Below are 12257 nucleotides of genomic sequence, written 5' to 3' on the forward strand. Positions count from 1 at the left end.
TGGGCAAGTAACATACCGATGACAAAGAGAACAACGTATAGTGTTATGCAGTTTGACCGATAAAGATCTTCGTAGAATATGTAGGAACCAATATGAGCATCTAGGTTCCGCTGTTGGTTATTGACCGGAGACATGTCTCGGTCATGTCTACATAGTTTTCGAACCCGTAGGGTCCGCACGCTTAAAGTTCTGTGACGATCGATTTTATGAGTTTATATGTTTTGATGTACCGAAGGTAGTTCGGAGTCCTGGATATGATCACGGACATGACGAGGAGTCTCTAAATGGTTGAGAGATGAAGATTGATATATTGGAAGCCTACATTTGGACATCGGAAGAGTTCCGGGTAAAATCGGGATTTTACCGGAGTACCAGAGGGGTTACCGGAACCCCCCGGAGGTTAATGGGCCTTGTTGGGACATAAGGGAAAGAGAGAGGGGCCGGCCTAGGGCAGGCAGCGCGCCCCCTCCCCTCTGGTCCGAATTGGACTAGGAGAGGGGGCGCCCCCCTTTTCTTCTATTTCTCTCCCTTCCTTTCCCCCTCCGAGTAGGAGTAGGAAAGAGGGGAATCCTACTCCTACTAGGAGGAGGATTCCTCCTCCTGGCGCACCAACAAGGGCCGGCCGGCCTCCCCCTTGCTCCTTTATATACAGGGGCAGGGGGCACCTCTAGACACACAAGTTGATCACAAAGATCTCTCCCAGCCATGTGCGGTGCCCCCCTCCACCATAATCCACCTCGGTCATACTGTAGTGGTGCTTAGGTGAAGCCCTGCCGCGGTAGCTTCATCAACATCGTCACCACGCCATCGTGCTGACGAAACTCTTCCCTAAGCTCTACTGGATCGTGAGTTCGTGGGACGTCACTGAGCTGAACGTGTACTAAACGCGAAGGTGCCGTACGTTCGGTACTGAGGATCTGTCGATCGTGAAGACCCACGACTACATCAACCGCATTGTCATAAACGCTTATGCTTAATGGTCTATGAGGGTGCGTGGACGACACTCTCCCCTCTCGTTGCTATGCATCACCATGATCCTGCGTGTCCGTAGGAATTTTTTTGAAATTACTACGTTCCCCAACATCCAACACGAAAAAATTGCAAGAAACTGTTTATACTATGCATTGGCCTTCACTTTGTGTGCATGAATTGTTCTTTTATGACATGTCAATGCATAGGAAGAGAGTTAGACTTCGTCATTACATGATATATGTTACCTTGTGCTCACTACTAAATTACAAATCATTGTTAATTAAAATTGGCTTTGATATACCTTGGGATCTGGGTGGATCCATTACATGAGCACTATATGCCTAGCTTAATGGCTTTAATGAAAGCGCTGCCAGGGAGACAATCCGGAAGTTTTAGAGAGTCATTTATTTCTGTTGTGTGCTTTTATAAAGTTTAAAAACAGAAAAATAAAGAGGGGAACCCAAAACTTTTTCAAAAAGGAAAGTGAAAGTGAGAGAGACAAGCATGGTTGAAGTGGGGGAGCTCCTTGAACTTTGTTCATGCTTACGGAAACTTTGTGAATCTTGATTACAGAAACTTTTCAACAAAAATAATTATCCCCTTGTACAATTCCATTGTATTATAAAAATAATGTGCCAAGGTTTGCCTTTAGGATGTTTTAGATGCTTGTTGGTTTGTATGGTGCAGGACAGAAACTTTGGCTGTAGCGCACGATTTTACATTTTTTGCTGGAACGTCAAATGGTTCTGAAACTTTTTGCACTGTCTTTCTATACAAATTTTTTATTTTTCCTAATTTTGGTAGAATTTTTTGGAGTATCATAGGTATGGTGAATGTTCAGATTATTACAGATTGTTCTGTTTTAGACAGATTCTGTTTTTGATGCATAGTTTGCTTGTTTTGATGAAACTATCGATTTATATCAGTGGATTAAGGCATGGAAAAGTTATATTACAGTAGCTACAATGCAAAAACAAAATATGAATTGGTTTTCAATAGTACTTAGAGTAGTGATTTGCTTTATTATACTAACGGATCTTACCGAGCTTTCTGTTGAGTTTTGTGTGGATGAAGTGTTCGAAGATCGAGGAGGTCTCGATGTGAGAAGAAGGAAGAGAGGCAAGAGATCAAGCTTGGAGATGCCCGAGGCACCCCAAGTAAATATTCAAGGAGACTCAAGTGTCTAAGCTTGGGGATGCCCCGGAAGGCATCCCATCTTTCTTCAACAAGTATTAGTATGTTTTCGGATTCGTTTCGTTCATGCGATATGTGCAATCTTGGAGCGTATTTTGCATTTAGTTTTCACTTTTCTTTTATGCACCATGCTGGTATGATATAGTACTTGGTTGATTTATAGAATGCTCATTGCACTTCTGTCGGTGTCAAAACCGACGGATCTCGGGTAGGGGGTCCCGAACTATGCGTCTAAGGCAGATGGTAACAGGAGGTAGGGGACACGATGTTTTGCCCAGGTTCGGGCCCTCTTGATGGAGGTAAAACCCTATGTCCTGCTTGATTTATTCTTGATGATATGAGTAGTACAAGAGTTGATCTACCACGAGATCGAGAGGCTAAACCCTAAAAGCTAGCCTATGGTCTGATTGTATGTTGTCTATCTATCGACTAGCCTGGCCTCGGTTTATATAATGCACCAGAGGCCTAGGATAACAAGAGTCCTAGCCGAATACGCCGGTGGGGAGGAGTCCTTGTCTTGATCACCAAGTCTTGTGGAATCTTCCATGTATGCGGCAGCTGTCCGAACTGGTCCATGAGTATACGGCCATGGGGGTCCTCGGCCCAATCTAACAGATCGGGAGACAACATGGTGAGTACCCCCTAGTCCAGGACACCGTCAACTTCACTTATATCTTTTGAGTATGGCTTTATAGAATGCTTCATGTGCTTCGCTTATATCATTTGAAGTTTGGATTGCTTGTTTCTCTTCACATAGAAAACCGCCATTTGTAGAATGCTCTTTTGCTTCACTTGTATTTCTTAGAGCGTGGGCATATATTTTGTAGAAATAATTAAATACTCTTGCTTCACTTATATCTATTTAGAGAGATGACAGGAATTGGTCATTCACATGGTTAGTCATAAAATCCTACATAAAACTTGTAGATCACTGAATATGATATGTTTGATTCCTTGCAATAGTTTTGTGATATAAAGATGGTGATATTAGAGTCATGCTAGCTGTGGGAGTCCTGGATTAGGGGGTGTCCGGATGGCCGGACTATACCTTCAGCCGGACTCCTGGACTATGAAGATACAAGATTGAAGACTTCGTCCCGTGTCCGGAAGGGACTTTCCTTGGCGTGGAAGGCAAGCTTGGCGATACGGATATGAAGATCTCCTACCATTGTAACCGACTTTGTGTAACCCTAACCCTCTCTGGTGTCTATATAAACCGGAGGGTTTTAGTCTGTAGGACAACATACACAACAACAATCATACCATAGGCTAGCTTCTAGGGTTTAGCCTCTCTGATCTCGTGGTAGATCTACTCTTGTACTACCCATATCATCAATATTAATCAAGCAGGGCGTAGGGTTTTACCTCCATCGAGAGGGCCCGAACCTGGGTAAAACTTCGTGTCCCTTGCCTCCTGTTATCATTTGGCCTAGACGCACAGTTCGGGACCCCCTACCCGAGATCCGCCGGTTTTGACACCGACATTGGTGCTTTCATTGAGAGTTCCTCTGTGTCGTCGCCGTCAGGCTTGATGGCTCCTACGATCATCGATAGTGATGCGGTCCAGGGTGAAACTTGTCTCCCCGGACAGATCTCTGTCTTCAGCGGCTTTGCACTGCGGGCCAATTCACTTGGCCATCTGGAGCAGATCGAAAGCTATGCCCCTGGCCGTCAGGTCAAATTTGGAAGTTTAAACTACACGGCTGACATCCGCGGGGACTTGATCTTTGATGGATTCGAGCCACTGCCGAGCGCGCCGCACTGCCACGACAAGCATGATCTAGCTCTCCCGCATCGGCTTCGACCCTTAATTTGGAGCCAACTGCGCCGATCGAGGATGGGTGGATGGACGCCGCCTCGGGGGCTGCGATCCTAGCGGCGATCGAGCTGAACACCAGCCCCGCACTCCACGAGACTCGTGATTCCAAGGAGCCAGACTCCTCTCCAGACTCCGAACCATTCACGCCTCTGCCGATCGAATCCGATTGGGCGCCGATCATGGAGTTTACTGCCACGGACATCTTTCAGCACTCGCCCTTTGGCGATATTATGAAATCACTAAAGTCTCTCTCTTTATCAGGAGAGCCCTGGCCGGACTACGGTCAGTGAGATTGGGATACGGACGACGAAGAAATTCAAAGCCCACCCACCACCCACTTTGTAGCCACTGTCGATGATTTAACCGACATGCTCGACTTCGACTCCGAAGACATCGACGGTATGGACGCCGATGAAGGAGATGATGAAGAACCAGCGCCTATTGGGCCCTGGAACGCCACCTTGTCATATGACGTATACATGGTGGACGCACCAAAAGATGACGATGAGGAGCGGAAGGACGCACCGAAGGCTTGTTCCCTCGAAAAGCAGTCAAAGCGGCGACGCAAGCACCGCCCCAAATCCCGCCTCGACAGAAATAGCAATCACACAGACCCAACGCTGGAGCAGGGCGAACCACTGCCGGACAACGGCAATCCGGATAATCAAACCGAACAAACAAATCCTATCAAGTATAATGGTCCGGACGACATAACGCCGGACAGGCACCCGGAGCAGCAGACTGCCCGTAAAAGGCTTGTTGCCACCGCGAGGAGTCTGAAAAAGCAGAAGCAAAGGCTCAAGGCCGCACAAGACACACACCAAATCAGATGGAGTAAAATACTCAACACAGCAGCAAGGTACGGCGACAATCGCCCCTCCAAGAGCTACCCAAAGCGGAAGCTTCTACCCGAATTCGATGAGGAGGCCTCAGACCCCCCACAACCAAATATAAAAGCAGCCACCTGGTCAGATAGACGACCCCTCTACCAACACAGAGCGGCATACAACACCGCTCACAATACAACACGCGACCCATGCAAGGGCTCGCACCCAAAGGACGGTGCAACAAGATCCATCTATGGACCACGCAAGTGCGCCCCAGCATACAATGCAACACAACAAACATCCGAACAACGCGGTACACCCAGCTACAGGGGTGCCGCACACCCCCTATGTTTCACCGATGAGGTGCTGGACCATGAATTTCCAGAGGGATTCAAGCCCGTAAACATAGAGGCATACGACGGAACAACAGACCCTAGGGTCTGGATTGAGGACTACATCCTCCATATCCATATGGCTCGAGGAGATGATCTCCACGCCATCAAGTACTTACCCCTCAAGCTCAAAGGGCTAGCTCATCACTGGCTCAAAGGCCTCCCCGAAAGCTCCATTGGAAGTTGGGAAGAGCTCGAAGACGCCTTTCGGGCAAATTTTCAAGGGACTTATGTCCGACCTCCGGATGCGGACGATTTGAGTCATATAACTCAACAGCCCGGAGAGTCAGCCCGAAAGCTTTGGAACAGGTTTCTTACTAAAAAGAACCAGATTGTCGATTGTCCGGACGCCGAAGCCTTGGCAGCTTTCAAGCATAGCGTCCGTGACGAATGGCTCGCCATACACCTCGGCCAAAATAAGCCGAGAACGATGGCCGCATTAACAAACCTCATGACCCGCTTTTGCGCGGATGAGGACAGCTGGCTAGCCAGATGCAGCACCAGCGACCCCAGTACATCTAAAGTTAGAGATGGAAACGGGAAATCACGGCGCAACGGCAATAACAAACACCAGAATAAAGAAGACAGCACGAAGGGCACGGCAGTAAATGCCGGATTCAAAAGCTCTCGGCCAGGTCAAAATCCGCCCCCTAAAGGCACCAGGGATGAACTGTCCAGCCTCAAAAAAATTCTGGACCAAGTATGTCAGATCCATAGTACCCCTGGTAAACCTGCTAACCATACCCACAGAGAATGTTGGGTCTTCAAGCAGTCCGGCAAGCTCAACACCGTACACAAGGGGGAGGATACACCAAGTGAAGACGAGGACGAGCCCCCCAAGCAAGACACGGGGGAATAAAAGAAATTTCCACCAGAAGTAAAAATAGTAAACGTGTTACACGTGATCAAGGGAAAAGACAACGCGGCACCCCCAGGAAAATATACCCAAGTGCCTGTCACCGCGAAGTCCTGCCACTAGTCGTCTCAACCGATCACTTTCGACCATCGCGATTACTCAGCAAGTATCTGGCACGCAGGATGGGTTGCCCTGGTATTAGACCCAGTAATTGGCGGATATCACTTCACACGAGTCTTGATGGACGGCGGCAGTAGCCTAAACCTAATATATCAGGATACAATCTGCGGGATGGGGTTAGACCCAACACAAATTCACCATAGCAATACTACCTTTAAAGGAGTAATGCCAGGCCCAGGGGCTCGTTGTACGGGCTCCCTCCTACTACAAGTTATATTCGGCTCCCCCGATAACTTCCGTCGCGAGCATTTAACTTTCCACATCGCTCCATTTCAAAGTGGCTATCAAGCACTGCTCGGACGAGAAGCTTTCGCTCGCTTTAATGCAATACCACACTACGCCTCCCTCACACTCAAGATGCCCGGTCCACGTGGCATCATTACAGTGCACGGAAATATCAAGCGATCTCTGCGCGCCGAAGAAAGTGAGGCTGCCTTGGCAGTTGCACACTGAAGGCACCCGGACCAGCGAAAGCATCCAATAGGTCGTCAAGACCTCAGACACAACTAATCAAGTCCGGCGCCGCTACTTATACCGAATAAACGGTCACACCCCTATTTGTCAACACAAGGGGCTCAACACGCGTAGACAAGTGGCAATTTCTTCTCACCTTGAATTATACATGGTTTCTTTAACAAACTATCTTTTTGCACGACAACTTTTTTCACCTAAATTCCTCTCTTTTACAGACGATCATCGTGCTACACCCGTCCAGGATACGGCACAATGGAGACACAGGCGCAGACGTGCAGCAGGGACCCGCTCCAAGGATTCTTTTTAGATTAAGACCCTGCGTAAACCTTTTTTACTATCTCTTGTTGATACATATCCACCGTTGAGAAGGATGCTGACGTCTTGGCATGTGGCCACGCCAGAACAATGCACGTACCTGGACACAAGGGGCTTCTTACAAAGGCCATTATTTAGGCCCGCTTTATACCACAAAGACCGAATACCTTAGGGAGTGTTCGGCGTCGCGAGTTTGGCCCTATATGCATCAGCTCCGAATCATTGTCTTTGGTCAAATGTTGGGTTTGCCCGGCTCCTGTGTTTTGGTGCCTTACGTTCCGCTTTACCGGCTAAGGTAGCACCAGGAGAACTACTGCGATTGTGCCCTGGTTCATCCGGATGAGCACCTCAGTAGAGAAAGCCGAAAACTGACTGTCATGATATAGCATGAGACTGGTTAACCACTCGATGACCTGTGGGAATGTTAGAATTCCTCCGCCTTAACGAAGGGCCGTTTTCCGGCCAGGCATGTACGCACCCTGAGATCGAGAGAGTGCGGAGCCACCAGGGGCTATCTAGTAGCCCCACTGTCAAACTCCTATGGCTAAGTGAAAGTGCTAAAGCATTATAGTCTGGTTGCCTCGCTCGCTCCGCTATCACCTCCTTAATAGGACCAATACGTTGGGTTAAGTGTGAACGCATGTTTTTGCGAGCACCTCCACATTATATGCGCGAGGGTTGAAGCCGACGGCTGCAATCTTTCAGGTTATACACGTGTATACATAAACGGCCGCCCAGGAGGCATCATATTACTTTCAGGCAAAAGTATAAAAATAGCCTTATAAAAATTTATAAAAGCATTTCGCTTACAACGAGATTACACATCACTCAAACATAATATTTTTTGAGCACTGGATCTCTATCAAACGAGCACCCTCAAGAACTTCTTCAAAGTAGTGCTCAACAGCCCTTCGACCTATGGCCGAATCCCGCGCTGCAACAGTGGTAGCATCCATCTCCGCCTAGTATGCTTTAACATGGGCAAAGGCCATCCGTGCGCCCACTATGCATGCCGACCTCTTCATCGCATTAATGCGCGGCACCACGTCAAGGAACTGCTGCACCAAGCTGAAATAGCTGTTCGGTTTTGACCTTTCCGGCCATAGCTGATCCACAACAGACCTCATGGAAAGTCCGGATAACCTATTTAGTTCGGCCCATTCGGCTAATTGGTCAGTCAATGAAAGCAGACGCTCGGGAGAATGGAATTGTCTCCAAAACAGCTGGTCTACTTCACGGTCCGTCCGACCCTGGAAATACTTGGCCGCATTGGCAGCGCTCGCCGCCAAATCCATATATACATCCTCCGAACTCCACAGCCGATCCAGAGGGGCATATCGTGGATCTCCGAACTTCCTCCGCAACATAAAGGATTTCCCAGCTACAATATCCCCATCTTCCTGCAGTTCCTCCTTCTTTGCCCTCATAGCAGAGCGGAGGTCCTTTTTCGTCGCAGCAGCCTTCTCAAGGTCCGATGCCTTCGCTTGGTTTTCCTTTTCAAGAACCCGGCAACGGTCGGCGGCGCCTTTTAATTCTATGGCCATCTTGGCCATCTTATTTCGGCTCTCGCCATGCGCGGCCTTCTTGGCTTGCAACTCTTCGGCCGCCTTCAAAGCAACCGCATTACCCAACCTCGCTTGTTCCTTGGCTCGGTCAAGTTCTGCCCGCAAGGCTTCAACAGTGGCAGCTCCATCTGCAGTCACAGCATATTAAAGATACTGGCATCATGCTGCTCTTCCTATGTGGCCTTTACCAGATAATGACACTTACCCTGTGCCTCGTCAAGCCTTTTGTTAACAAGATCGATGTCGGTGTCTGCCGCATCCAACTGCCGTTCTAAATGGGCAAATTCGCTAGTCCGGCTAGCCACCGGAGCTTCCATCACCTGCACATAGAGGCAGTATGGTTATTACCTGGGAATATGATCCTCTGTTCACCGTCATTTCCGACGACAACCAGAGTCTCAGGGGCTACTATCTACACAGGGCACACCTAGCATGTGTAGGACTATCATACATTCTTTTACGTACCTCAAAGCCTGCCAGTAGACTCATAAAAGCTTCATGCAATCCGCTTTCGGCGGACGATATTCTCTCCATCACCGTATTCATCAGCACACGGTGTTCATCTGAGATGGCCGCCCGCCCCACCAACTCCCTCAGAACATCCGATCGCACACTATACGGTGTCGGACTCTTTTGTCTGCTCTCTTCGGGAGCCAGACACTGGGAGCTTCGGGGTCAATGGGATTATCTTCCGGTCTCACCGGACTCGGAGAGGCCCTCCGCGACGACACTTCAGGGTCGCCCGCTTCCGGAGCGGAGGAGTTCGGAGGAGGCGTTTCGCTCTCCATCATCTCTGGAAGAAGATCCCCCGAAGACGAGCTCATTTGAGAGGGGCTAAGGCTTGAACTGCAAAAATATATGCGGTGGTTATTTTCTCAGATGAAAAAGATGGCATATCTGTACTACTAAAGTATTTCGGGTCACTTACGACTCGCGGGAGAATTGATCCCCCCGCGGACTTTGTGCGGCAACAGCGCCCCCTAAGGTAGGACCCTCTGTGGGAGACTTCTTCTCCCGTTTGGAAGCTTCGGCTTCCGAATCCCCGGGCGCAGTCATTTTCCTCTTCTGGTCGTCTTCCTTCATGGAGACGCTCGCCCGCTCGGCTAGAATGGGCAGCGTTGGGGGCCCGCGTCCGCCCGCATTATCCTCCACAGTATCTTCCTTCAAGGGCTCCGGGCAAGGTGCGGTCTGGAGCATCTTTTCCAATACCGGATTTTCCAAACCCTCGGGGAGGGGGGCCGAACACCAAATCAACTTCGCCTTTGTTAGCCAGTCCTGGTCAAAAAGCGAACTCTCAGAAATAACTTCGTAACAAAGGAGAGATAGTATGTTCGGCTGGAAGATGCCTTACCTGTTCGGCGGCACGGTTACTACTCAGGCCCATGTCCTCGGTGATTTCCGGACACTCCACCTGAGGTCCGAAGAATGACTTGTACATCTCCACGTGCGTCAGGCCGAGAAAATTTTGAATGACACGCGGTCCCTCGGGATTGAACTCCCACAGGCGAAGAGGCCGGCGTTTGCAAGGCTGGACTTGACGAACCAGCATAACTTGTATTACCGCAACCAAACTGAAATCTCCATTGAATAGATCTCGAATGCGGCTTTGCAGTATAGGCACGTCCTTGGCTGGACCCCAGCTCAGACCTCTGCTGATCCATGACATTAGCTGTGGTGGAGGGACCGAGCGGAAAACAGGGGGCCGCCCACTTGGCACTTCTAGGAGCCATGATGTCGAACCACTCATGTTGCCACAATTCAGACACCTCTGGGATGGAACCTTTGGGCCACGAAGCTCCCGTCATCTTGCGTATTGAGGCACCTCCACACGCTGCATGTTGCCCCTCGATCATCTTCGGCTTCACTTCAAAGGTCTTGAGCCATAGGCCAAAGTGAGGGGTAACCCAGAGGAGGGCCTCGCACACGACGATAAATGTCGTGATATGAAGAAAGGAGTCCGGAGCTAGATCATGGAAGTCTAGCCCATAGTAAAACATCAAACCCCTGACGAAAGGATCCAGAGCAAGGCCTAGACCTCAAAGGAAGTGGGAGACGAACACGACGTTCTCGTTGGGTTCAGGGGTGGGGACGGCCTGCCCTCGGGGAGGCAGCCGATGCAAAATCTCGGCGGTCAGATATCTGGCCTCCCTCAACTTTTTGATGTCTTCTTCCGTGACGGAGGAAGGCACCCATCGGCCTTGAAGGCTAGATCCGGAGATGACTGAAGGTTCGGAGCACCTGACCTGAACTTTGGGCGCTTGAGCTTGAGGTGGGGGAAGGATTCGATTGAGCACGGGAGGGAAAAATAAAAGTCTTGTCCCTTTATAAAGAGGGTGAATATCAAGCGTCCTCTCCGTGTCCATTTGGACTTGCCTATAATCTAGGAGTCCTAGAAGCGGTTGGGTTACCCACACCCATATTGATGAGAATCCCGGAATAAAGGGACACGATCTCTGCTTTAACAAGATGTGCCAAGGAAACCGCCTCGCATGACGCGCTGAGGTGGGATAATGAAACGACTCGGATAAAGGCTTGGCCGTGGTGTGTCACACTACGGAATACGTCAGCAGATTAGATTTGTGTAAATATTATTCTCTCTATGGCAATATGTGGAAACTTATTTTGCAGAGTCGAACACTATCTTTGTGTTCAAAATCTTCTATGAAGTACTTGGAGGAGGAACCCGCCTTGCAATGCCGAAGATAATCTACGCGCCGGACTCGTCGTCATTGAAGCCTGGTTCAGGGGCTACTATGGGAGTCCTGGATTAGGGGGTGTCCGGATGGCCGGACTATACCTTCAGTCGGACTCCTGGACTATGAAGATACAAGATTGAAGACTTCGTCCCATGTCCGGAAGGGACTTTCCTTGGCGTGGAAGGCAAGCTTGGCGATACGGATATGTAGATCTCCTACCATTGTAACCGACTTTGTGTAACCCTAACCCTCTCCGGTGTCTATATAAACTGGAGGGTTTTAGTCCGTAGGACAACATACACAACAACAATCATACCATAGGCTAGCTTCTAGGGTTTAGCCTCCCTGATCTCGTGGTAGATCTACTCTTGTACTACCCATATCATCAATATTAATCAAGCAGGACGTAGGGTTTTACCTCCATCGAGAGGGCCCGAACCTGGGTAAAACTTCGTGTCCCTTGCCTCCTGTTACCATCCGGCCTAGACACACAGTTCGAGACCCCCTACTCGAGATCCGCCGGTTTTGATACCGACACTAGCACTACTGGAATTTGCTTATTTATCGTCTGCCTATTCTTTGCCGTCTGCTGGCGGACGGCAAAGAAGGTCTTTGTCGTCAGCTTGCAAAAACGGACGACAAAGAACTGGCTGATGGCAAAGAATGTCTTTGCCATCAGCCAGTTCTTTACCGTCTGCTGACGGACGGCAAAGAATCTTTGCCGTCGGCGGGCGGACGGCAAAGAGGGAGGTGGGCCCCACTAACAAGTTGTTCAGAAAAAACCTAACGCCCCCTCTTTGCCGTCTGCCAGCGGACGACAAAGAGATAACCTAACTAACGGCTCCCCACCCCGCCCCTCTCTCTCTCTCTCTCTGTGTGTGTGTCCTCTCTCCCTGATGAGACCACCGCCAACCACCGCCGCCCCCGCCACCAGCCACCCGTCGCCGCCCCCTTGCCCCATCGCCCC

This window comes from Triticum dicoccoides, chromosome 5A, assembly GCF_002162155.2.
Source record: "Triticum dicoccoides isolate Atlit2015 ecotype Zavitan chromosome 5A, WEW_v2.0, whole genome shotgun sequence".
In the NCBI taxonomy this organism is placed as follows: domain Eukaryota; kingdom Viridiplantae; phylum Streptophyta; class Magnoliopsida; order Poales; family Poaceae; genus Triticum; species Triticum dicoccoides.